Below are 27,664 nucleotides of genomic sequence, written 5' to 3'. Positions count from 1 at the left end.
CCATTGACATTTCTGCCTAAACACCCCCATAGGAAGTGCAAAACAACTGACATCTTTAACAGGCAGATGAGCTAGGAAGGAAGGATACTATGCTAAATCATGGTTTGGCAGAGGTTGCCAAAATATCTGGGGATGACTCCATAAGATTTTTTTCATATATGTTGGTGCTGTTTGTTGCTTTTCATTCTGTTTTTCATGGGTTTCTACTGATTTCCTCTCCACATTGCTTTCCTTCTCACTCCCTCAGAGGTGTTGTTGGGGATGAAAGTTTGATTTGCTGAACAGAATTCACAGTGAACCTTTTTCTATCTTCTTTAGTTTTGGCTATTACAGAAAAAAAAATTCATTTCTCTGAGTCTCCATGCTCCACGCCAACGAGAGGCATCTCATTGCTTTTAGCCAAGGATAGATTCTAGAGATAATCACATTAGAAATCAATGAAGATGCTTTCTGTAGGGGATAGTCTTGCTACTTGGCGTGGTAAACTCTTCTCCAACAGAAATCCAGCTGGACAGCTTGTCTCTCCTCTTTTGTTGAAAAGCATCTAGCAGAATTGCCATTTCTCATCCTGCAAGTTCTGCAGAGGAAATTTTACTTGGGTAACAGTTATGGAAAATTAAGAGACTTTGAATTCTAAACCTAAATCTTTTTACTATTAAAGGAAGAATAATTGCCCAATGCAACATTTGGAAGCAGTGAAAAAGCTTGCAAATGCAGAAGTTGGGACTGATCTGCAAATAAACCCTTTTTGTCTCCCTCCATAGCAGTTCCACATCTATATTTCATCTCTGAATCACGATTTTGTGTTTTTTGAGGGTGCCAAGTTATAAATCATGCATTGACTGAGAATTCCTCATGAAGCACACATCTGGGAAAGTTTGTGTGCTTTGTTTGTTTCACCAGCAGCTGAGTTTTAGGAAGAATTATCCAGATGACTTGTGTATGATGTAAGCTTCTCCCAAGGTTAGAGTACACCTCTTTTTTTGGAAGCTTTGTGCCTTTAGTATCATGAGAGAATGGTTCAGAAATTAAAAAACAAACTTTAGCTCTCTTGTTCAGAGAGCCGGGAGCGTAAGAGCAGAAAAGCATTCAGGTTAAAGCTCCTTTTTGTCATGTGTCATTAACTGACCCTGCATAGCAGCAGGTGTCTAAGGAAAGACTGTAAGAGGCATGGATAGAATGTTCCTTCTCTGAACCCTTGCTTGGCTTTCCTCTCTAGAGACTTCCTGAGCAGAAGGTGCCTTGGAACCGTTGTATTTAATAGAGGGATCTATCCTTCATGAATTTGTCTAGTCCCTTTTTTGACCACATTTGTAATTTTGGTCTGTGCGAATTCCTGTGGCAATGAGTCCCACAATGTAACAAAAGCATGCAAACTTTCCCACATGTGTGCTTCATAAGGGGCTCTCAGTCAATGTATGACTTATATCTTGGCAACCTCTAAAGCAGACACGATGAAGATGTGGAAGTACCATGGAAGGGAGAGAAAGGGAATTATCCACACAGCAGTTACATACTCTGGTTTAAACATGTTGCTTCATTGGTTCTTCTCTAATTTCTATCAGATCATTCATGATTTTGTAACTTTCTATCATTATAACCATCTGTCTACCCCTTAGCAGTTTTTTTTAGATTGAAAAGCCCAAGTCACTGTCCCTTTGCATCTTCTAGCTCTGTATCATTTTGAAATGGATGACCAAAACTGCACAGAGTGTGTGCACATCATGGGCAGTGGCATAGAGATAGACTGCTTGGTCCTTTGTTCTTTTCACAATTATTCTTAACTTGCTGTTTGCTTTTTATTTTTTTCCATCATTGTTTAATGTTCATTGCTGGGACTACTGACAGCAGTCTCAGAAATCTGTCTCCTGAGTTGTAGTGTTTGAATTAGAGTCCATCATTTGGTGTGTGTATATGAGTTGTTTTCCCTCACTTGCAGTACTGTGCTGTCTGACATAGAATTTCATCTGGTATTTTGTCTCCAAGTGATTCAATACTGCAACATCCTTTGGCCTCTCTTTGTAGGCTGTTTTTGTTAAAACCATCCTGAAGAAACCCATGCTGGCAGCAAATGTTGTCATCTTTCTATTTAACTCCTTTCTAGACCATCTATGACTATCCTGAATAGTCCAGCTCCTATTATGTATCTCTGTAACCCCCCAACAGCCTTGCTCCACTACAAAATTCTCATCTTTGATTTCCTATCTTGTCAACCACTACGGATTCACAGGAGTGAATCCCCCTAGCCAGTTTAATTTTTTAAGAATTGTTGGTGAGAGCAATAGTCAAAAGCTGTTCAACAGTTCAAGCATATTGTATTGACCATTCACCCTTCATGTTTTTTGACTCCTCCAAAAAAATTCAGCAGATTGGTGAGCATGACTTTCTTAGAATCACAGAAAACTACAGGTTGGAAGGAACCTCAGGAGGTCTTTAGTCCAACCTCCGGCTCAAAGCAGGGTCAGTTCTGGGGTCAGACCAGGTTGTTCAAAGCTTTAGCCAGTCAAATCTTGAAAACCTCCAAGGATGGGCACAATCTCTCCGGGCAACATGTTCCAGTGTCCTTGACTGTTCTCCTGGGTGAAAAAAGTTTTTATCCATTTGACCCTCTCTTTCAATATATGCCATTGTCTCTCATCCTCCAACTGCTGTGAAGAGCCTGGCTCCATCTTCCTGATAACCTCCCCCTAGGTGCTGGCAGTTTGCTGTTAGGTCTCCCTCGAAAGCCTTTCCTTCTCCAGGCTGAACAAGCTCCATTTCTCTCAGCCTCTCCTCCCAGGGCAAGTGTACCAGCACCTGAACATTTTGGGGGTCCTCTGCTGCACTTGCTCTAGTTCGTCAATGTCTTTTCTGTCTTGTTGTGGCCCAAAACCAGGTGGGGTAGCTAGATGTCGTCTAAAGAGTGCTGAGTCGAGGGCCCTGAGGCTCCCTCAATCTCTAGGCTTTGCTGCTGTCCATACAGCCCTGGGTGCTTCTGGCCTTTGCTGCCAGGGCACGCTGCTAGCTCATGCCCAGCTTGCTATCTACCAGGACTCTTGGTGTTACTCAGCAGAGCTATCATTGCAGAGGGTTCTTCCTCCACTGTGCAGGACTTTGCGTTTCTCCATGCTGAGTTTCATGGGGTTCCCATCAGCCCATTCCTCCAGCCTGGGTAGATCCCTCTGGATGGCAGCCCTGCCCCAGTGTGTATTGACTGATCATCCCAGTTTGGTGTCAGCTGCAACCTTGCTGAGCATGCACTCTGTCGCTGCGTGCAGGTCATCGATAAAGATGTTAAAGAGGCCAGATCCCAGGGTGGACCCCTGTGGGGTCCACTGCAGGTTGAGTATGATTCATTAACCACGACCCTCTGAGGCTGAAGGTCCAACCAGCTTTTTAGCCACCTGATTGCCCACCTATCCGGACTGAAACATCCTAACATGGGCACAAGAATATGGTGGTAGACGGTGTTGAAAGCCTTGTTAAAGTCAAGCTAAATAACAGACACTGCTCTCCTCTTGTCCACAAAACCAGTTATTCTACTCTAGAAAGCAGTCAGGTTGGTAAGGCGTGATTTACCCTTGGTAAATCTATGCTGACCACAGTCACCTTCTCCTTTGTGTGCCCCCCAAAATGCTCTGAGATGTCTTACTCCATGACCAAAGTGAGAGTGGCTGTCTTGTAGCTTCCCGGATCATTCTTTGACTTTCTCCAGTCTTGGGGAACCTCCCTGAATCTCCGCAACCTTTTAAAGCTCCGAGAGCAGCCTTGCAGTGCTACTGGCCAGCTCTCAGTTCTCTGAGTGCAACCCTTTTAGTCCTTTGGGTCTGTGTGGGTCAAGTTCACTCAGGTAATCTTTCATATACTGCTGGTAGATCATTTCATTCTTGAACTCTGCCTCTAAGCACAGAGACCTGGAAACCTTGTCAATGGAAACAGGCAAAGAAGGCACTGAGTTTTTCTGCCAAGCAGTCTGTTAGAGCTTCCATGAGTTCAGCTTCAAGGAAGAGCAGAAATCACTTAGAGGCACTAGTATTGGAAGCTGTGGAGTGCAAAATGTCATTACCATTCAATAACTTTATAGTCCCGTACACAACTGAGCAAAGATTGGAGGTACTCTGGGCTGCTGCAAACGTTCAGTCATTGAAGACATCCCAATTTCTGGCATCTCTAGTGACCTGATCTGAACATTTAAGCCTCCAGCATCAGTTTCTGATCTGGATGCACATCCAGGATTTCCATTCTAATCAGTGGCAGAATTCACCTTTTTTCCTGCTTCTTTGGTACTACATCAGACATGTGGCTTGGCAAATTTATCTCAAAAGGAAGCTGTTCCTAGCCAAGGTAATGCAATTAGATATCATCTTGTACAACTGCCAAACTGTTTAGCTTGAAGCAATACCCACCTCCCCAACAGTGCTGAACACAATATGTTTCTGAGAGGGAGAAGAAAAGCAAAAATTCTTGAACAAAAAGAGTTTGCCAGCTGATGGCAGTATTCAAAGGAGCCATCCCTGTGACATCTGACTATTGGCCAAAAAATCAGGGTTGCAAAATGAACTGAAATGGAAGGTCCCAGGTGAGCGCTGTTAAAATGAGCGTTGTTCAGATCTACCAATCAAATCACTACGTGACTGTCTGAAGCTGTTTGTAGGGTCAGTGATCACTTCTAATGCTATGGAGAATTGTAATAAATTCCAGTAGGCCTGGACACATATTAAAAAAAAAAAAAAGAAGAAGAAGAACTAAACACCCCCCACTGCCTCATCCCCAACCTCTGCCAATTCTGTAAAAAATGTGGTTTCAGGTAGTTATTCTTCAGGACTCGTGCACTGAATACTTGCCTATGTACATGTATATGTCAGATGTATAAAGAATAGGATCAAACTTCATCATTACAGTCTAATCTGAAATCTCCAGCAGGTTCCAGGACATTTGTTATTTTGGCTAATGCAGACCTCCAGCTGTAAAATGCTTATTTGGCTGTGAAAAGACAATGAAGTAACCAGCTTTGATGGATTCAGCATATTGTTTTCTCTTCCTTTTGGGGGATACTGTGTTTGCCTCCAGCTCTAATGGGGAACGCATCTCTCATTTTGTATATCATAAATAATAGAGACCTAGAATGACTGGCAATGTGTATAGCACAGGGATAAGAGCAATGTTCTGCCCACAGAGCTTTTGTGACAATTTCCACTGCAAAGAGATTGCCTAAAAATAATGGCATAACATGACTGCACAACATTTTAATGTTTAACCTTGCTATTATTTAAATTTGCTAGTATTTTATTCTTACTCATTAACAGTTTACAGATTGAGTAATACATGACACTGGGATTATTCATGAAGTAAAGTGAAGGAAGCAAACTCTGGCTCCATGAACATACTTGGGAAAGCAGATAGAGAAATATATTATTTCCTCGAGTGACCTCTCTAAGACCTCCTTGTGGTGGTTGGTATAAACAAACTGGTAATTGGAAAGTTCAGAATAAATAGAAGGCAGCTTTTTAAAACCTATGTATGTGCTGTGTAAATGAACCTTCCAAAATGAAGCTCAAGTCTATATGTTACAAATCCTTTGCAAGGGGATTGTTTGAATATATTTCTAAGCAAACATTTACCAGTTGTATGAGGGCACAAAGGTTGTTTAGAAGCCCAGAAAAATTTTACAAGGGGAGGACAGAGCCTGGTTTTGTCTTGAGGCTCTGGCCTGAATTTTCAAAAATGCTTAGTGATTTATTTTTATATTTCAGTTTTTAGATACATGTAGAGCATATAGTGCCGAACCCAGGAATGAAATACTGAATATTCAACTCTTTGTTAGAACATATATTCAATCCAGGGAGGATCCAAATAATCTCCTGTGTGAGGCCTGGAAGGTTTCTAGGGCTAGGTAGTGAGGAGGACAATAAAGCTTTAATCACTGAATTTTGTTAATCTCAATGCTTGATGTTGTTCAGATGTGAGAATAAGGTACCACGTTTCAAAATAGGCTGTGACATAAAAGGTTGTGGACACTGCCCATGTGAATCTGTGTTAGTGCAGGTTCAAGCTGAAGATGCCATCCTGTAAACACCAAAGCAAGTAAATAAGTTTCAGGTGTGAATATTCCCATAAGGCCTTTGCTGAACAATTCATTGGCAGAGGAAATTTGAGCAATTGCTCGTGAGTGAAAATAAGCGGCTCATATTCCAGCCTTTTTCCTGCTTGTGTAAAGAAGGCCGTGTTTTGTACCAGTACTTGAAGGGCCTGGCACCTAATTCTGGCAAATGATAGTGAGAAGACCATTCTCTAATGAAGGCTTTGTTTATTTCATTAAATGCATGATGAGATTTGCGGATACTTGTTCTCTTCACTAACTCAGGTCTGCACTCCGTTAGCTTTGGAGCTTTTAATCTGGGCTGATTACAAATCTAGGATGAATGTGTTTTTTTAAAACACAACAACTGATATATAAATTTATCCTCTAATATCTCTTTGTGGTTGAAGTTTTATTTGATCATAATAGATGAAGGGATTAAGAGCCAGTTTTCAGAATTGCATAATTCTATTCAGGACTGAATTTTGCTCTTTATAAGTCATTAATGTTTTCTTCTGTGAGAAATGGGAGGGAGGTGAGCAGTTTGACAAGAATCAGTAGTTTCGATTTAACAGAATGCCATTTTTAACAGAAAATGGCATCTTCCAATAAATATATATATTATTAAAGTCATGTAGCTTGACAAATAGTTTAGACAGAGAACTTCATATTTGGTATGCAAGAGAACAACTCCACTGAGATTTGTGTGCATTGCTAAGATTAATAAAATATACTTTATAAAGAAGGGCAATGATTCACTGAATAAAAATAGGCAGCTTCCTAAAGGGCATGTAAACACAGCTATTAATTTTAGGACTAGAGTCTTATACTCTTTATCTATCTTAATCTGAGAATAATGCCATTGAACTCTGTGACACCGTTCAGTGGGTACAAATTCAGCAATTAAACAGATTTTAAAAGTGACCACAGCTGCATTTTTGTCTGTGTGTTTTGTCCATCCTTTGAAATCTCTTTATGGTAATTTTACTGTATAAAATATTACTCTCTTCCATTTTAAGCCATCCTCTTCACCACAAACCCTCCTTAATATATTTGTTGCAGTCAGTAATAACAATTACAAAGGAGGCACAGTTAACATACCCCTCCCTTTCTACCTACTTACCTCAGGGTTTTGCAGTCTCGAAAGTGCTCCTTTGTGTGTCACTAAAAAGTTTTTTTTTTGTTTTTTTTCTTCTCCTAGTGTTGATTGTGCTTAAGGCTTAGTCTGATGATATACTTCACTATTCACTTGGAGGAAGGGGAATGATTTTTCTCTCTCATATCCTCAGGTCTTGTAATTTTTAATCATTCTCTTTGGTGTCAGAGAGATGCTTTCTTTGGCTCCATGCAGCATTGTGGTGATCTTCCCAACAACTCCTGTCTTATTCCACTACAGTGTGCTTCTGTAAGAAGGGTGTATTAATTTTCTTTAAGAAGAAGAAAGCTGCAAATTTTGAGCAGAAGCCAATTCAAGCTGAATAGTATTAAATTTTATTTAATGGAATGCAGTGAAATCACCATCATTTTCTGCTCAACCACTGGTTCTGGGTTTCTGCCTTCTGAAGCTGAAAGCACAAGAAAATATATTTAGATGCCAGTCCTTTCACTTTTGACAGATAAACTAAAGGCCCAGCTTATTGCTTATACAGGAATGTTAGTAATCACCTTGTATTAATGAGGTGAGCACAGAAATCACATACACAGTTTGCTGTGATCTGAAAAGATGGATCACTTGAGTGGCTCTTAGTGAGAGAAGTGAGCCTTGCAGCTTCTTCCTATAAAACTAGCTGCTTTCTTTTCTTACTCACCTCTACAACATGGACATTTGCATACAGCCCATGGAATAAAGGGGTTCCAGGGATCTATGAGCAGCAAAAAAAAAATTTTTTCTCTGTGGCAAAACACTGCCTGGAAGTATCTCTGCATCAGAGACCTTTCCAGGCTGGAGAAAACGGGGGTTATGGCAGACTGGATATAGAGATTTGCCTTAATGAAGTTCATAGAAAGCTAAAAGTCATAGAGAACATGAAGAGCATTACAAATTTTCCATTCATCTGATGACACAACCTAGCACAGATGTGAGCCTTTGCCATTCTCAGCCTCTGGGACGTATTTCCTCTTAGGAGGCAAATAGGAGGCACTGGAGTCTGGTAGCTAGACTACCTGTCCAGAAAGCAGGAGAGCAAGCGTTACCTCTGGCTTCCAAGAATTTCAACATCTGTATCTCAGTTTGCCCTTCTGCAAAATGAACGTTGTGTATAACTCTCTGCAACTCTTTGTTATTGTGTACCTGATGTTCCTTAAAATATTAAATATACCTTTTAATTCCTTTTTATTTAGATATAACTGGAACCATAGAATTGATATGAAATCTGTAGGGTTTTTCTGATTTCTATCCTCAGCTATTCTATTTATTGTTGTTACAGCTTTTGCAAGATCCTGAATCTCTATTTTTACATTAAAAACAAGAAACCATTAATTAATCCTCATACAATAACCCACCTATCAAAAGAATCAGTGTAGTTAACCTAACTAGTATCTGGATATTTAAACCATTTAACCAAATGCCTAGATTTCTGTGACAAAATCTGTAAGAACTGGCATAGACCTAATGGTAATTTGTCTCCTATTCTTCTGTCTTGATTTTAAACATAAAACAGTGTTATTTGCCAGGCAAGCTCCCTTTCTTACTAATGATTTTCTACAGTAACTACAGTACCAATGTAGTGAGATGTGACTGCTATATCCATCCGGACACAGCCTGCGATTGTGAATATGCTATCGTTTATAAACATTCCTGTCGGTAGCTATCTGTGTGTCTGCCTTCAGTGTTATCCTGTTTATACTGAAGGCATTTCTGTATGTCTTCTCATGTTACAAAGGCTTATTCCTCTGCATAACTGTGCTCTGTTTAGAAATTGTTTTGAAATCTCCATTTCCCACGTAATTATTTAATCAGAATTGAAACAGTCATCACACTGCTGTACAGCCGTACAGGAGCTATAAGGTGTTCTGAGCACTTGGGACTTATCCCCTCTACACTCCATTGCAGAGAAGCAGACCGAGTACAGATAACTTACTATTCCCCCACAGGGATAAATAGGGAAAATGCAATTTTAAGCGAGTCCCTCTAGCTGTTATAAGGGTTAGCAAAGATTAGACTGTGACTCAGGGCTCCATCCTCCTCTGCCACAGCTGTACAACACGCTTCTCCTTCCTTCAGCTGAATATTAAAGCTGTAATTCAATCCTTGGTGGATCAATGTCCTGTTTCTTTGTTCTGGCTTTGCTTACAAGACAAACAGCACTGCATGGGAATTGTCCAGTGACTTGATTTGTTTGGATGTTTGCTATAGTTTTGTCTGAGTAAAGCTATCCAAGAGGATCCTGTAGACAGGCTTTGGGCAGGGTGTACAGTGGAACCTACTTTCCCGCTACCACATCCCCATTTCCCTGCAGCATCATGTACCCCTCTGGCGTAGGCTCTGCACCCATCCCTAGCAGCCGAGGAACTGGCAGCCTGAGAAAGGGGAAGGTGAGGGAGAAGGAGAGGCTCAGCAGTCCACCCTTTGCACAGCACCTGGGGGAAGGGAAACTTCCAGGACTGGGAGAAGTAGCAGGGACCTGCACCTGTCAAGAGGGGTGCTGGCATCAGTGAGAAGGTAAATAATTTTCTGACCATGAGTAAATCCTGCACCTGCAATGAGGAAAGAGACTGAAACCCAAGGGGCAGCAGGTCACCAAACCTGCTGTATATCCCAATTCCAGGATATATGAGGGTTTTTTTTTTTGTTGTTGTTTTTTGTCTTTGTTTTGTAAGTCATGGTGGATGAGGCTAGAAGATGGGTGAACTGTCTATGCCACCAATTTGCTTTGCACATCTGAGCAAACTGTTTAACCTTTCATGCTCAAAATCTCTTCTGAAACACACCTATTCTTTGTAAAGCACCTGAATTCAAATTGTTATGACTATTTTTTTCAGCCTGGTTCTCCTATTACCTGCACTATGTGAGAAAGAAACAAGATGTATGTCATTGCTAATTATCTTATGAAGTAATCACAATTAATGCCACACTAACACTCCAAACAAATCGAGGGACATTCCTGTCCCTTGCAGACAAACATACTATTAAAGCCACTGGGGTCTTTGGCTAAGTGAGGACCCCAAAACTAAGTCCATATCTTTACTCTCTCTCAAAATTAGGTTACGTCACTAATGTAGGTGAATTCTTTCTGCTTCTTTGTGGTACTTTTTGAGATGACTAGTTTCTTAGTTATTTGTGAGGTATGGAATAGTAAGCACACCTCACATTTTTTAAAAATATCCTTACTTGATAGCCAACAGCAATACTTTTTTGTAGGACTGGCTTAATTAATTTTCTGAAAAGTTTCTAGAAGATTTCAAAAATCCTGTTTTGCCTTTGAAGTTTTGGTCTGCTTTGTTCTCACGTGTAAAAGTGAATGTCTACAAGCCTTAGAGTTGATAGTATCCTCATGCAAAATTATAGCCAACTCATAATTTTAATATTTTAGAGCTAATTTCCATTTCAGTGAGAGTTAAAAGAATGTAGATATGAAAATTCTCATGTAAGCACTAGACCTCCTATTGCAAAGTTAGCCTCTAGTGACTATGTGAGCAACTCAGTAATTTCATGGATCTAGCTATTGGTGTTTTCTATCCTCTTTATGAACCTTAAATATTTATTGTTTATCCCTTATGACAGTAGCACTTCAGCAAATGCAGAATCCTTTTGTGGTACTAAGTATAGGCAAACAGTGAGAGATGCAGTCTCTTCTCTGAGGAATGTAGAGTTTAACTAAATCTACAGACACAGGCAGGCCAGCACCAGGGTAAGGAGGAGCACCTTGTGTTTGGTGTCACAGGAGGTCCCGGCAACGGACAGATGCAGGACACAGGTTCCTTGAGCCCTCGGTTAGTGTCACACATGCTGACCTGAGCTCCTCGCTGTAGCAGGCCCGTGAAGCCCATGAGGTTAGTTTATGCTGTTATTTCATGCTGTCTCTTGACTTTAGCCTACAGAAAAACTTGTCCTCTCATGCAGAGGATTTTTGCTTGTTAGAATTTCTGAAAATACTTCTATAACTGTGAAAGCTTTTTACCATGATTTCTGTTACATAGTGCTATGGAAAAGCAGGCATGCTGGGTGTGCAGAGCTGTTTGTTTCCCGCAGACAATTTGACAAAGCAGATTAAGATCCAATGATCTTCAAAAAATACGAATATGGTAAAACGGTGGAGAACAAAGGCTCCTCCTAGTGTAGCTACCTATTGAACATAAAATCAAATTCAGGTGGAACACAATGGCCATGCCGCATGAAAGCAGTGTGAATCACAGTGCTTGTTGGTGAAAGAAGAAATCAGTTATGTGAAGAATGAAAGAACTTTTCTTGAAAGCACCAGGGAAATAACTATGGTGTTCAAGTACCCAAAGCTCCTCAGGACCCTGCTTTTTATCTTATCTGTATCTAAAAACTTAACCGAAGTAAATAGCTTATCAGCTTTATTGTACTTCAAACAGTAAAACTCCTTCGTCCCATCAAAACGAGATTAAATATTTCAACTGTGTAAGAACATGTACAGGTAGGATGTTATCTCAAATTTTTATAATGGGTAGCAAAAATAGGAGTACTGTATTGAGACAATGTCGTTCGAAGTGGGTAGGCTGGCTGAAATATTGCCACTTTCATCAAAAAAAAAATGTCAGCATACACTTCATTTAAAAATAATCATTTCAAAGCTAAATTTAATTTGAGGGTGTGCACAAATTCCAGCAACAGAAGAGCCACAGACTAAAATAGCAATATAGCCTTTCACTCTCAGCTTGTTTAAGATTGGTACATCTTAGTAGTTGGGTTCATACTGCATAAATTGACCTTTCACTTAAAAATTGCAATCAAAATACTTTATGGTGAGATTAATGAGCTAAAAATTAATAAAGCAGGAGTGAATCACATTTATGATGTGATTTTTCACTGCCACTGATATTTTTGCCAGTCACAGCATGTGACTGACCACTTGCAGTACTCCTCCTGGATTCAGCAGGGACCCCCACCACTGGACACAGGCAGAAAAGAACAAGCTGGTTTTGTTAACAGCCTCTTCTCTCACAAGAGGTTGGTGAGGGCGCTGGAAAAGGCAAGATGGCTTTTCCATCAGCAAGTCATGATGGAAAGGTTTTGGACAAAGAGTATCTCCTCTGCCATAGCTGGCTCAAGCCATCATACTCAGTTCCTCACATTCATCAGACATTTTGGTATTTTCCAGTGTCTATAGTACGGGAACAATACTGCTGGTTGCATAGTCATTGGGCATTTAAAACCTGGTGATGGGCAGTAGACTCTCAACATGGTACCACTCCAATTAAACATGCCAAATACAAAATATAGCCAAGAGCCGGCACTTCTATGCTAACTCATAATTCATAATACTAGGCTTTTGCCTCCTCTTATGATAGGATGTATGGGATGAAGTGGCCACAGTGAGCTGCTTCTGTCTCCCCACACTATGTCCTTACCTGTGAGCTTAGACAGTGTCAGCATATACTCCTGAGAGCGGTGGCCTTCTTCCACCATCTCTGGCAGTACTGCTGTTATGCTCCCCAGCAAATGCTAAAGAAAAGCTGATGTGCCAATGGGATCAGTGATGGTTTTGTGGCATCCAGGGGTGGAGTGGGTGAAGGACGGCTCTATACTGGTTAAAGTGCCCCGTCCCCTGGGGTCTGAGGGAGGTCATCCCGTGCCCCAGCATTTCACGTCCTGCAGCTTCTGCTGTAGAGTAAAGTTGCTTTAGGTAGAGATCACAGCCCCATAGCAGTATCAGGCTGGCTGGGTCAGGGGGAGGGAGTAAAAGAAAGAGGAGAGGAAGCTTTGGGAACTTTGTTCCTAAATAAGAAAACTCAAACTCCACTTGTTGGATGGTTTAACAGCATCACAGTATTTGGTGGATTGTGCATGTACTCAGAAAGATCTGTGTGGGCTTTTCCTCTTTTTAAAACAACTGTTATTTGTTACTAGTTATGCATTGGCTTCTATGGGATTGTATCAAACACTAGCATTTACTTGAAAAAAAGTGGCGATAGTAGGTTTTATTTACAACCTGCTCTTTTAAATGGATTCAGGATTTTCACTCCCACATAATAATGCCAGGGCTAACTGAATTTTAAATCCACACAGTTGTCTCCCTGTAATTTGTACAGATCAGGAATGTATGGCTTCCAGCAGCAATTACGGCTTAGTAAAATATGAAACTAATAAATGTCTCCAGTTAGCAGCAAATAGAAGAACTTATTTTAAATAGTAAGAATATTGTGTGAACTCCTGTAAGAGTAACAGGATGCATCTGTAGAGTTATTAATAAATAATTGAAGTGTAAAATTAAATATATGGAAAAAATATTTCCTTTTCTGCTTTCTGATTTAGAATTTAATTTAAACATTTGGGGGCAATGTTCTTTACTGAAAGGGAAAATAACTTGTGTATGGACAAGTATTAAAAGTATTTGATTTTCACCTATGAAATCTTTATGGATGGGAAAACTTATACATAGGAATAGTTAATCTAACTTCAAAATAGAACAAATGTGGCTTCAGAGTCAGCCTCTGAAAGGTGACTCGTAAGGCAAATCTGTAAGAGTTTCAAGAATGTATATTAAATCATAGTTCCATGAGGCGATCGTCCAGGAATCAGTCTGGTTTAAGGACTAGACTGAGACCTGTTTCTAAAGTATATGAACGCCACTAGTTTTTGCCAGCTGGCAGCTTGAGATGTGAAATATTTGTTACTTTTTAGTGAAAGTACAGCATGCAACAATCTGTGATTTAGAAGGTTAGTGTTGGCAAATCATTTACAAAAACTTTCTTTTGTTTCATCTTCTAAGCTGTTTGCAATTCAGCTGCTGTCCAGAATGATGTTAAGCTTGATGATATTAAGCATAATGGGTTGGGTTTTTTTTTAATCTCAGTTTTGATGCATTTTCAGTGTTATTAACTCCAAAGTCATTCTCAGAACACGAAACATTTCTGATCCACTAAAACAGATGCTGAAATAAACTGTGTTTTTTTAAATGTAAGTAACACTTCTCAGGCTATAGTTTTCTATAAAATCTTTCAAGTTAAGCAGATGTAACAGGCTTCTTTATTTAGGACAAAATGATTCAATGCTGCTGACACAGGAGTTTCTTTCTTAAGTAATATAACATCTGATTAACTAGCATTCCAGCATCACTACCTTACCTTGCTCAAAGTCAGAGTATTTTAATTGTTTTACTATATGTGTGTGCATACATTATTATAGCTCCTATTTTGGAATAGGAGCTATATGAATGATGTGTATGATATGAATGATGCCATGGACTGGGGGTCTTGGCCTAAGCATGACTGAGACAAATACTGGTGGAGTCTGATGGAAAATGTGCAGCCTTAATGTGCTGTTATGCCCTGTTGAATTTTGTTGTTGTATTTATTTTGCTCAGAAAGAGAAAACAAGTAATTAGTGAAGAAAGCTCCCAGCTGTGTAGTATACTCCCTTCTCTCCTATATACACACAGTCTATTGGTATATACAAAACTGACATTAATGAAACTTAAAAAGATTCTTTTCCTATGTGGAAAAGATGTCTAGCATTGAATGGGAATGAAAGCAATAGGATTCTTTGGAAATCCTACTTATTTGTGTGCTAAATCTAGATTTTAGGTTCTAAAACCCTTTGCAGTTCCATAGGTTTTGTAATTTCTCCATGGGTTTGCTTGTTTTTTGTTTTGCATATTTGTTTTAGCCATTCAGGAGATGAAATCTTGTATTTCTGGAATTTTGAAGACATGCTATTTGTTGCAAAATCTAACCTGTATTAAACCTTCTATTTCTAAAGAAGTACAGTTGTAAAACCCTAGCCCAAGCCTTTTCAAACCTAAGTTGGAGGCATCTGATGCAGTATTTAATTGATGTTATGGAGACTCTGAAGTCATATTTCTGAGTTCAATCTACTACCTCTTGTTCATTTCAGGGGGTATTTAATTTTTGTGCCTCCTAGTGTCAATTGAAATAGCTGTTAATATTGGCTCCTCATGGTGGCTGGAACACAACCTCAGAGTTTGCTGAAGAGCATTCGACAGCCCTTGGCGAAGAAGTGCGTTGCAGAGCCTCCGAGCAGACCTGTGGTGGGGGTGGGTCAGCATCGCGGTGGTGACACCCGCTGAGCTCTCTTGCCATGATGCCTCTCCAGGAGTGATGCAGCCTTGGCCTGTGAGAAGGAGTGTTGCACTTAAGAAGTGCTGTGAGACAGCTGACTGCTAAATATGAAATGAATTTTATCTTGTTTCAGAAAAGGGAAGTACTATACCCAGTATATACTATACTTTTTTTGTTGTTGTTTCACAGAATTGCACTCAAAACTCCAGGAGAAACCTTCCTTCATCTAGGTGCCTGAACAATGTATGCAATTCCTCTATGTACCAAACCACTTTTCTTTGATCTGTCTTTCAGTCCACACCTGTGGTGTGCTTTGCTTCCAGATGTGACCCTCTACCTGAGAATCAAAGCTTCTGTTTCTTGCAGAAGCCATAGGAGCCTCCTTCAATGAATCCTGACTTTCTGTACCTAAGTTATGTCCCAGCTTGTTTTCTTGTTTTTTCCCCTCAACATTTTAACTTCTTGCCACAGTTTCTAAAAAAAGGTATTGCACAAGAGAGGCTTGGCAGGCTCAGTGCAGCACCTTTCAGCACCATGCTGTCTCACACACATTCCTTCATGGCAAATGCACCTTACTCTTTCTCAGACTAAAATAATTGTCCACTTAGAGAATTGGCTCTGCACCGCGCCGCAGTCGTTTGCACTTACATCTTTTCTGTTCTCTCATGCTTCTATATGAAAATTTCCGTAATCTGTCTGAAAAACCCCATTGTATTTTAGGTCCTGTCTTCACCTACAGTCAAACTCAAGTTTATTGTTTTGATTTAGTAGCAAATAATGCAATTACATTGGCGTATTTACCTCTACAAATTATGTCTCCATAAGGGTTTCTAGTCAGAGATGCCTCATGTTCCAGGCATAGCAGGGTGACATCTTCTCTGTGGTGTTCTGTCCTCTTAAAGACCTTGAATACAATTCAAACAGAATTTTACATTTTATTTTCATGGAAGGAAAGCAATTTGGCTTCAGATAAGATGGGAAGCCGATCGGCTTCTGTAAAATGCCTGAAGGTAGCGGAATCATACCGTTCAATACCACCACCGTAGGAACAACTGAATGAATTACCCATGCCTGTTTTTGTAGAGCAACTTAGAAGAAAATAGTTAGCTCTCTAGTTTAGTGAAGAATGCTTCCTTTATGATTCTTCTGTGCATTTTTAACTATTACCCTTCTGCTCAGCTAGTCTCTGATCCATACTCCTTGGCATCAATAGGAAATCTGCTATTGACTTCAGTGGGATTTGTACTGAGGGCCAAAAGCAGCTGAAGTCTGTATCTGCTGATGTGATAACAGCACTTTACATAACGAGTGTTCGTGCTGCGCAGTAGCTAAAAATACGAGGGAGAGAAGCAGATGCTTGTAGCATATCCTCACTGTTTTAACACCTTTGAAAAGTTTGTGCAAGGGGCTTAGCAGAGGGGTTAACCCATGCCCGCAGTATTACGCCTCTCTCCTGTTATCTAGCAGAAACCCCTCCTTCAGACTTTATCTATGCTGCATGAAATTTCCTCTTTTGTCTGGCTGAATTTTTTGAGAGCCTTAAATACTGGCAATGTCCTGGTAAAATTTTCATGGGGAACTTGGTAGAAGTTAAGTTGAAGTGATGAACTATAATGAAAGTAAAACATATAACATCTTTCCCACGAGCCCTGGTTTCTGCAGTTACTTTGCCAGTGCTGTGTCTCAGTGTGAGAACTGGCCTAGTACCTGGGATGGTTGACTCTGCCAGGGTCTGGTGTTACTGGATTCCCTGCTCTGCAGAACTGCTATGATTGACTCCGTCGAGGCTTGGGCTCTTAGGGCTTTGGCAAAGTGCCCTTGTCTTGGAAAGCCTTTCTTCCCCAGGATATGCACTAGTAGTCTGCAGCAGGGAGCTGGAAGGTACTTTATAGACAATGTTAGGGAGTTAGGTTTAGCTCAGTTGGTTAGCGCATGGTACTAATAAAGCCAAGGTCATGGGTTTGATCCCCGTATGGGCCACTTGTTTGGGGTTGGACTAGATGATCTCCAGAGGTGCCTTCCAACCTTACCAATTCTATGATCATAGATTTTTGAGGAGTCTCTTCTTCCTATGTCCAAGGTAATCATGTACATGAATCATCAAACTGGCCCTGAAACTTGTTGCATTTAGTTGTGACAAGTCTGAAGTGTACTAGTGATTAAGTTAGATAAACTTTGAAATGCCTAATTGTTCTGTTTTTCAAAGTTCCCTCACAGTAATGTTCAGTGCTTTAATAACAATTTCCTTAGAAAGTTCAACATGTTTTGTATGTCACTATGCCAGAAAAAATAACTTGTAGGGAAACAAAACAAATATGTAATTCTTAATAGGAAAGGTCACTTTTCTGTCCCTTCCTTCTACCGCCTGGAAACACATTTGCTTAACTGTGTGTTAAGCACACAGTTAGGCCATCTGAAATGGTGCCCCTTCAAGCTTTTTTTGTCTGTATCTCACTTCACTTCTCACTTTGAGAATTTCAGTCCCTTATCTTAGTCCTTGCGTATGGTTCCCTTGCGTATGTGGAAACAGCTGTTGCCACATATTTATCATGAAGTCATGAGTAGCCATGGTGTGCAGCCTGGTAGCAATCGGGAAATTCTTGCTGGCCACAGCAGATAGCTGCACTGTAAGAGCAGTCCAGGGTGTGTCAGTGCCCGCATGGCTCACAAAGGCTTATCTTGCTGGGAGGTGGGCCAAACTGCAGCGAGCTCTGGCTTTGTTTTCTGACTTCAGTGGACTTGTTTCTCCACCAAAACTTCGGATCTAACGTGCAGCATGCAGTCACGTAAGAAAGAACATCGGGGAAGTCACGGAAATGTTGGATCAAGGATAAGATGGGGACATAGGCTGGTTCTGAGATCTTAACTGTGCATGCCTGGCAAGCTGATCGTGTGGCTGGAACCTAGTCAGGAACTGTGGCCTGGCCAGTCGAGTTGTTCTGGGGGACAACTGGTGTCCCAGGAACACAATGACAGAGGAATTACTCTGTCATATGCACACCGAGAGAGGAAGCCTCCGCTTGACAAAGTGGATATTTTTGCATGTGGTTATTTTCTTCCAGTTTTGCCACTACATGTTGGCAGAGACTGCAGATCTCTTTAAAACTATTCATGGGAAGTGAGATGAAAACAATCAAAATGCCTATCACCGAATAACTGCACTTCTATACTCTCTCTCTGTAACTCATATCTACGTTGTACTTACTTATACGTACTCATACATAGAAATACACAATCACCTCTTTAATACAGTGTTGCAGAGTTCATTTGCATTAATGACAGAAACCTCTTGAAATTTCTGGGAGAGTCAACAGTCCTACTCAACAGTTTCCCAGCTGTGATTCCTTTGCTGCTGTATCCTTTTTTAGGGTTTTCAGATGGCCTTCTTACTGCAGTAAGGTCAAATTCTTGTATCTTCATCTCAAAGTACACCAACTCTCCTCCCTCTAATGTTCAATCTCTCATTTGCTTCACAATACTGTCTGACATGTATGTAACCTTTGTCTTTGCATTGTGCCTTTTGAAATGCTTGATTCCTTTGCTTGATGCAAAATTTCTATCTCCTTATTTCCTCTCAGGCATCTCTTCACAGAATATGACTTTTATCTCATGCCACTTGATACGTTCACAAAAAAAAAAAAAAAAAAAAAAAAAAAAAAAAAAAGATGATTTGCAGAATGCCACAAAATATCATGAAGCTTTGGGACCTCTTGCAAATGTTTTATGAAGAAGCACACCTAGACTGCATCTGACTCTCCAGTGGAGGCTTAACTTGTTTCCTTGAAATTTTACCTTTTAATTATATAATTTGTACTATTTGTCTATTTTATTAGGCACATAAGAGCTGCAGGCATATGTGCCTAAAAAGGAGTTGCACCCTGGACCATACCAATGATCTTCCAATCCATGTATTTTTCTTTGACAATAACTAGAGACAGATGATTCAGAGAAATCTGCAGTGCTTTGACTGTCTCATACTAAAATTTTGGGGGGAGGTTTATTCCTTGTGCTAGCCGGGGATTGCCAGACAGCTGAAGCCTGATGCTTAGCACTGATTTTTGTTGTGTTTGACCCAAACACCCATGCATGCTTCTACATGGTTCCTAGTAATTTGCTAGAGATGCAGCCTGGATCTCTCTTCTTTCTGTCTCTGAGAAGCTGAACTACCACACCAAATGACCTTCTGCAGGCACCTGGACCAAGTAGCTAAAGAGGCAACTAATCCTATTCTTAGTTTGGCATGCCAGTTATCTATGAGAGGACAGCCTGCCAGAAATGTCTAGTGACATGTTTGTCCAAGGGAGGGAGGTTTATGCCAAGATGCTGTGGGTGCTGCTGTATGGAGTGGAGTTTAGGAGGAGAAAAATTTGTGAAATGTGAATTCAAGAACACAGCTGTTGTTAAAGAAATAAGGAGCTGTTCCTGGTAACACAGATATATTCAAGATACAGATATTTTTAAAAAATTATTTTTTAAGTATCAGGAAATTAAACAGTAAATGCTGTGGTGTCAGCCAAAGTTAACTCTACCTAATACTTTTGGCTTGGCCACCAGAGGTGGTAGCAAGCTGTATGTGCAGTTAAATGCTGTTTTTATTTCATTTCATTTTAAACTTAAAGCCCTTTATGTAGGTTAAACATTCTGGGACTTGTGCTTGACTGTCACCCAGCAGTTTCAGCTGTGTATGTGTAACCCGCCAGTGAGTACGTGTTACAGTTCTCCCTCTGTGCCTGCTCTGGAGTGGTTATAAATTTGTTAACAGCTTCAGGAGGAGATTCTGGCTTCTTTGCGTGCCCTAAAGCAGCCTGTGCTTCTCTCGCTGATGGTCGCCCTTCGGTGCCTTTGTTGGCTCAAGATAGCAGCTGCTAGTCAGATTTTAAGTAAGCCACTGAGGAAAAAACAGACCAGCAGTTTGAGAGCAATACCTGGCAGACAACTGGTCTCTGCTGTCTGAAACAGGGCTACTTGCTGCAGAGTATTCACAGTCTGCTTTAGACTCTGCCAGACATCCAGGGAAGTCCTCTGAAGCACCCACTGGGAGGCACCCAACCCATCCCACTGGGACTCCTGTGCTGGGAACTCCCCTTTTGGGAACAGAGCTTGCTCACTTGGCATGATTCCAGTCACACTGAAGTCAAACACCTCAAGTAGCTGGTGTGCAACCTCCCCTGTGCTGCCTGAACCCGTTTCTGCCCATCTCCCTCCAGCTGGATGTGGAGGAGCTCTCCCTTCAGACTAGGGAGATCTGTCCCTTCTTTCCCGCCTGTCTCTGGGAGGGGTCTGTAATGAATCTATGCAAACTAGGCAAAAAATAGGGGTTTATATATATATATATATATATATATATATATATATATATGTATATATTCAGCAGTGGATACCTGTTGGGATGTAAGCTATGCCTCCAGTGGCCAGGGTGACTCCGTTTGGTATGGGAGAGGATTTGGCTCGGGGAGTCCCTCAGTGGCAGGGCTGTCTGTTTGGGGAATGAAGTGAGCAGGATCTGTCACTCTTGAGCTCCTCCTGGAGGCAGTCAAATGTGTAGTAGTCGATCTTGAAAACTTCCGTCTCTCCTGCTGCAAACTGAGTGCAATTTGGGCACCGAGGATGACACAGCTGTTGATAATGTGTTAAAGTCTGGAAAAAAATCAGTGTAAAGACAAGAAGTGATAGAGCAAACAATACAGAGGCCGCAAACAATAAGGAAAGACAGAAGCTAACCTGTGTGGTTAGGTCTCATCTCTGCTCTGAAAAGTGAGCGCAAAGTATGATTACTTTGAATTCCTGAAGCCATGGATTTCATGCCTGGATATAATGTAAAAAGTCAGTTTAGTTCAACAGCAAAATATTTGGACCCACTAAGCAAGGAATTGTTTCTTATTATCTGCATCTTGAGTAACAAATCCGTTCTGATAAATGTGGACAATACCAAGTCCATTATCGTCGGCACTGAAAAATAATAAGTAAGTTGTCTTGGGCAGTTCTAGTGGATGATGTCCAAAGATGACAGGCTTTTGCTACTGATAAGTTCAAAGTAAATGCAGTTTTTTAGGTATAGAGGAGAATTGTTGTTAGTTTTGGGTACTGAGTGTTCCTGGTCGGGTTACGTAAGAACAAACAGTGACGAAGTTGGCTTGAAGCCTTCTTCAAAGTTTATTTGGATCACAAAGAGAGTTCTCTACTCAAAAAAAAAGAGAAAAGTGGGTTGATTTCACACTTGAAGCCATTCACTATGAATGTCTGTAGCAACACCTGGCAGAGGTCCCACTATCACAGAATGAAGGCACCAAACTGTGTATCAAAAATACAAGAAGAGCAAAGCAGCCAGGCAGGACATCTCTGTCAAGGAAATTGATGCCTCATTCATTCAGCTCTACAGTATGTTTTTCTTAGACATCCTGTGCTTCCTTCAGGGTTTTAAAATGAACCATAACAACTTGTTCCTGCAAAGAAAGCCCAGTTCTCATTTGTACTCACCAGGTCAAACCCTTTGTCTATGCGTAGGCAGAGACCCTGCACTAAAATCAGCGTATTGCAGTACAGATGTAAAGCAAAATGAGAAAAGTGTGCTGCTGTCAATGCATAAAAATGAGAAGAAAAGCCAAGTGATTAGGCTTTGGAAGTCATGATTTGGGCTTATTGATGAGGTAAGCTTTCAGGCAATTGAAAATTTCATGATTTTCCTATGTTATAGTTAAGTCTTGTCTGAGGAAGTATAAGTCCTGTCTAGCTCAGGGAAGAACTCAAGTTCTATTTTGTGCCCAAATGCTGTCAGTGTCCTGCTGAGTCTGTAGCAAATCATTTCATCACCTTTACCTCTATTTCCCTGTCAATGAACACAGTTTCCTGCCAGAATGGAGACACTGTAAGACATTTTAGAAGTGCTTTAAGATCTTCATAGTAAAACCTTTACATATAAATTATAATTATAATGTTAAAGATCTTTACTTCTGTATGTCATCATTGCTGTGATACATTTTTCAACTTCATGTACTTTACATGATGTTTTTTAAAGCAATGCCAGCTTATAATTGCGGCTCCTATTTATGTCCCTGCAAGAAACAGGACTGTTCCAGTTCACACTAGAGTTTATATGTAGTTTGATTCAAATTGTGCATGATCTTCAGTCTTTTCCACCCGGTATTGGTAAGGAGGTGAGAGATGAATAGAAGATGTCTTTATTTGCATAGGGTATGAATGGAAACTTCTGAAATCAGGTAGCTAAAAGGAGTACAAAAATACAACAGTAGTTGGAAGGTTCTTTTTGATACCACAGTAACAGTAGTTAATAGGCATTCAGCCTACAGAATTTACTAAACCTAGAGTATAGATATTATTTGCAAATCTGCCATCTAACTGCTATGATATTTGTGGCCAGTTCTGGTATCCACTACATTGTCCTTCTTTCCACTGTTGTGAACGTTTTCTGTGATTAACTGGCAGAGGGAGCCCTGGCCAGTCTGTGAGCTTTCTCTTATTGTGTTAGTACATTATAATAAGATATTTGACCCATACAATAACAACATTAGAGCTGGATCCAAACCAAAATCTTTGGATTCAAAATGCTCTGAACTTTGGGAAAAGGTCAGATCCAAATTTTATGGCTTGGCTGAGACTCTAAATAAAATGAAACAGAACATGCCTAGGTTGAATGGCTTACTTCTAAAAGAGTTTCATTTTTTATCTCCATTGTTTGTAGTGCTTCTTAGGAGTGTGCAAATGCAAGATAGGTTTCTCTACAGATTTTTTTCCCAAATCCTTTCATGTATGTGGATTGGTTTCATAGTCTTCTAATATAAAGGAAGCTAATGCATTTCCCTTTGATTTTTGGCTGTGTTTTCACCTTTGTGGTGGTGGGAGGAATTAACATAGCTGAAGACTTGATGTTTATAGGCTAGAAGCCATTTATTTGTCCTGCATAGCTATAATATCTGTTTTTTATTTTTATATGTCATTCTTGGTGAACATATTTGTGGGATGGTTTTAATTTCAAATTGGTCCAACATTTGAAGCCAAACATTTTGGATGTCCATCTAATGCTTTCCTTTTAGAGACTTGTGTGCTATTGAATCTTTAATACACAAGGTCCTCCACACACCAGACGCCATATGTTATAGAGAAATGCTTAGTGTATACACAGTGTTTAAGGAAAGTGTTAAATACTACTAGGTAGCTAAAGAAGGACTTGAGGGCTCTGGGTTGAACCTTTTTGCTTTGGTACTCATCTGTTGCTTGACAGTTGATGGCCTAATTTGTCTGACTGTTTAGTTCTGAGGGGCAGTGTTTTCAGCACTCCTCTGCAGTGACTACCTTCTTCCTTTCTGGAAAGTCACATCGCAGGCAGTTCACTTGACCTTTCTGTTTATTCCCTTTATAAGCAAAGATTAAGGGGACCTCCCCGGGAAGCTGATGTTTAAGTACTCTGGGGACCTCAGCGAATGGGGGTGGTGGTGGTATGCATTGACATGCCTCTGGGGAAGGACAGGCTGGCGCAGGAGGAGTTTGGAGATCACTTTCCTTTCTCCTGCCGTCAGTGCTGCTTATGGCTCCCCCCTCTCCTCACCAGAGAGCCTCCCCTCGGCCCCCGTCTGTCGGGAAGGTTGTGCACAGCTGCTGCCTCCCTTGAGTTTCAGTGCTGCCCCTCCGTCCTCGCGAGAGGGCGGGAAGCTCAGCAGAGTCTTGCCGAATACTCAGTGGTCGGAACAGACCACGGAGCTGCAGCTGGTGGCTTGTGGGCTGGATCTGACCTGCAGTGTGGCCTGGCTCTGTGCCTTTTCTTTAGAGAGGGTGGGGAGCAGGAGTCTGGGCACAGCAAACCCACTTCTGCTCATTTGCAGCAACTGAAGACCTGGCCCGAGCAACTGGAAGAATTACAAAACATTCCTGAGCTTGGGGAAGATCCGTAGCTCAATTTTGGTCTTAGGAACTTCTCTATATTTTTTATTTCAATGTTTGTGAGGGCTATCAGGAAGTCAGATCAGCTCAGAGAGACCACCATGGCTAATATTTCTTGTAACCCAAACTGTCCATATTGTGGTATTATCACCTTAGAAAATAATTTTAAAACTGAGGAAAATACAAAGTCTGGTGTTCATAATGCAAAACTTGTGGAAATCTGAAGATGTGCATTCCAGGCATACCTTTACATGTCATGCTTGAAGAAAAATATTTCCAAAGTGTACTTCCTAATACGCCATTCAGGCCTTATGGTCTGAACAAAACAGCAAGGGCTCAGTCAACCAATCTTCCCCTAAAGTTAATACCGCAATATTTCATGTCATGCTGGTATTTTTTGGTGTTTTTTAGCTAGCTATGTATGCATAGCTTAACGTAAAAAGGCAAAAGGTAAATTATTTTCAGCTATAAGTGCCAGCTGCAATAAATCCTTTCTCCCTGCAACTCATGTCATGGCATTTTAAAGTCATGAGCAGTTGACTCACCTTGCTAGCGGAAGTCCCTGCTAGCTTGGCTTTCAGTGACCAGTAGCTCATGCTGCTCTGCTCTCTCCACAGAGGGTCCTGTCATGGCTCCTTGGGCCACCAGATCACTCTCATTCTTGGCCAGTTTGTGTAGCTGAATTGTCATTTTTCACCTGATGGCTAGAACTGCTTGCAGGTGCCTTTTTCCTTTTTACACGCAGATTCTTTACGCATTTTCCTGGGCTGAGTTTTCAGGTGCAAGATTGGGATAATCGCTTCTTACAACTTTCTTCCACTTGGGCGGCCACCTGTGCTTTGGTCTGGATTCCCGCTGTGGCCTCTCCCTGCGGTCCAGGATGAGGAAAGGCTCTGTCACAGCCTCGTGTGAGACCTGCTCTCAAACACAGCCACAAGCACGTTGTTCCAGGGCAAGTGCTTCCTGTGGGCACCAGGCTTTTATGTTACACCCTTAAGGCTGGCATGAAGCGGGAAGGCCTCTGAGGTGGAACCTTTGTAATTCCCAGCAGTCCAGTTACTGGGAACGGTTCATCAGCAGCCCTCTGTGAGGCTTCATGTCAGCCTGTCCTCCTGTCCCAGGGATCTCCGGCTGAGCTCTGCTAGCATCCTGGCGGCTAGGATCCTCGGGCCCACATTAGCATCAGCCGTATGAAATGCCTTTACCCCTCTGGTTATCTGCAGCCCTTCAAACACGTTCTTCTAGCTGAATGGCCAAGATTTGAGGTGCAGAATGTCCTGTACAGTGTAAATGTATGTTGTGTATACATATTTTGTGGTATATGTAAGCTTGTGGATTTAGAGAATTCAGTACTCTCTACAGCTACAGTATTACTGCTTTATAATGTTAGAAATATTTCCTTGTGCATAATATCAGATGACTGTTACCATGTTTATTCTGTGGATTCAGAGTGCTTTTACCTACTTACGTATTTTTTAAAAGAGTGCACCCTGCTATCTGTCTCCATCCCTAAAGAATGTCCAAGTCTCTTTAGTTAGAGCCCTTTTACAGTACACTTCCTTACCTTCAGTAATCCAGGCTCATATCCTTTCATCAGACTGGAAGTAAAATGCCCAGCTCCCTTTTATGAGCTACTCGCATGGCTTACCTTGCTTTGTAGTTTTTAATGATCTTATCCTCACAGCTCTAGGAGGTAGGGACCTGTCAGTATTATTTCAAAAAAAGAGTGGGAAGAAGATCTGCAGAGTTTCCAGAGAGAGGCTCAATTGACATTATTAAATAGTTTTAAAAATAAAATTAAAATAAAATAATGACTAAAATAAAATAAATACTATTTGCACTTTCTTCTGTGTAAGCATCAGAAAATGAGAATGTGTGAATAGAGGAGAGAATAGAGTGTTGTTTAGTGGCAGTGCTTTTGTGCAAGCATGCAACAGCTTTGTGTGAAAGTGCCTGGCTGTGAGGGACCAGATATAATGCCTTTCTGCTTGTGGTTAAACTGCTAGGTGCAAGCAGCTTGGCCACCACAAATCCCGTATTACATAAAGATCTTCTGGCCCAAGTTAAATTCTATTGCTACCAGATTTCAGTGGAAGTAAACATGTAGAGCATTATGTAACCTGAGGGGGAGAGGGAGGAAGAAAATTATGATGCCCACAGCTTGAGCACAGTGTGCTAAGTGTGTTGGTAATGAGTAATTTAGAACATCTGCAGATCTTTTTTTTTTTTTTTTTTTTTTTAATCGTCAAGACCTTTATGGAAAGTGCTTTCTGTTCCCCTGCTTTGTGGTAGAACCTTTCTTAAAAGACCTAAAGGCAATGTTATATCCAGCAATATATGAACTTAAAGGCCTGGATGCATTTCGTTTACGTCAGCACCGAAATCCAACATTCAAAATCTGAATCCAAAATTTGCCGGAATAATCTGAACTTGACAGGTCTATGTACAATTAGAGAACTGAAAAAAGAGAGGAGGTATGTAAACAGGGAGAGATCTGCAATTCCCTGTGTCAGTGGTTAGCATCTGTTTCTCTAGAGAGAAACCAGAGTGGAGTCACCAGCACAGGCATACCTTCCAGAGGCTGTTGCATTGACCCTGACTTTTAGTTTGGGCAGTGCTTTGGCATGCAGGAACTCCCAATTTAACTCCCACTGCTGATGCACCACTCGCTGAGCATAGTAACATCAGTAGCACTTACAATGTCCTTTCCTTTGAGGAAAGCTGTTAAAAAATCCTCTGTTTGCATAAACATATCTTCAGAGCATATCTGGAGCATGGCAGATCCCCACTGCTTGAGAAAGGGCCAGCTGGACTGATTTAATATTCAGCTTTGAGATTTATTGGAAGAACTGATCCATTTTTGATTTTTGAGCTTTTAATTCATTTGTTTCCTTCTTTCAAGAGAGGAGACATTTCGTCTTCCATATCCTCAATTAAACGCTGAGAATAGGTATATGGGGATTCCAGTTTTATTTATTTTTCCCTGTTAGGAAATGAGTCACTAGTAAGTGACAACACTGTCTCCAATCAAAGCGAGTCAGAGCTTGTGCATGCCAAAGACTCCTCTGCTAATTATGACTTAAAACTGCACAGTCTTATGATCATTCTCTGGACTGTACCCTGTTCTGGGGGTTGTTCAGCAACTTTTCTGCTTTTATAATCTTTATTCCAGCAAGCTAAAAAAGACATTCTCGCCTTCATCAGTGAGGACGTATCTTCAGAGTTCCTGAGCAATTTTTCATCACAGTGAAGTGGCAGGGGGGCCAGAAGGTCAACATTCCTCAGCATTCCCTCCATCAAATGCATTGCAGAAGCATCTGCTGGCTGAAGCAGACATGAAATTACCCATCAATATCTCTGCATTTCAACTTCCATATATGCCTTGCATGGATGAAAAGTCATATGATATGTATGGGCCTGGCTGGGATGGCTTTGCTAGAAAGACTGCTGAAAGTCATTTCTCTTCCTGGAAGAGAAAGAATGAGTGCTCTGGGTGTTCTGCTTCAT

At 40.9% G+C, this 27,664-nt stretch overlaps 1 protein-coding gene and 1 long non-coding RNA gene across 4 annotated transcripts in view; one reads left to right on the top strand and one right to left on the bottom strand.

The window, feature by feature from the left end:
* GRK5 (G protein-coupled receptor kinase 5) overlaps positions 1–27,664 on the top strand; it is a 171,225-nt gene that overhangs the window by 9,729 nt on the left and 133,832 nt on the right. The window lies entirely within an intron of this gene.
* Positions 7,537–16,530, bottom strand: LOC134142812 (uncharacterized). 2 transcript variants are annotated; one of them, XR_009958967.1, is made up of 4 exons: positions 16,430–16,530; positions 16,064–16,166; positions 15,158–15,314; positions 7,537–7,623 (listed from the first exon to the last, which is right to left on the bottom strand). It is a non-coding gene; the product is annotated as an uncharacterized LOC134142812 (long non-coding RNA). The 2 variants fall into 2 exon arrangements; XR_009958966.1 differs by lacking the exon at positions 7,537–7,623 and having other exon boundaries at positions 14,197–15,314.

This window comes from Rhea pennata, chromosome 7, assembly GCF_028389875.1.
Source record: "Rhea pennata isolate bPtePen1 chromosome 7, bPtePen1.pri, whole genome shotgun sequence".
In the NCBI taxonomy this organism is placed as follows: domain Eukaryota; kingdom Metazoa; phylum Chordata; class Aves; order Rheiformes; family Rheidae; genus Rhea; species Rhea pennata.
This window is presented reverse-complemented; position numbering and strand designations above follow the sequence as displayed.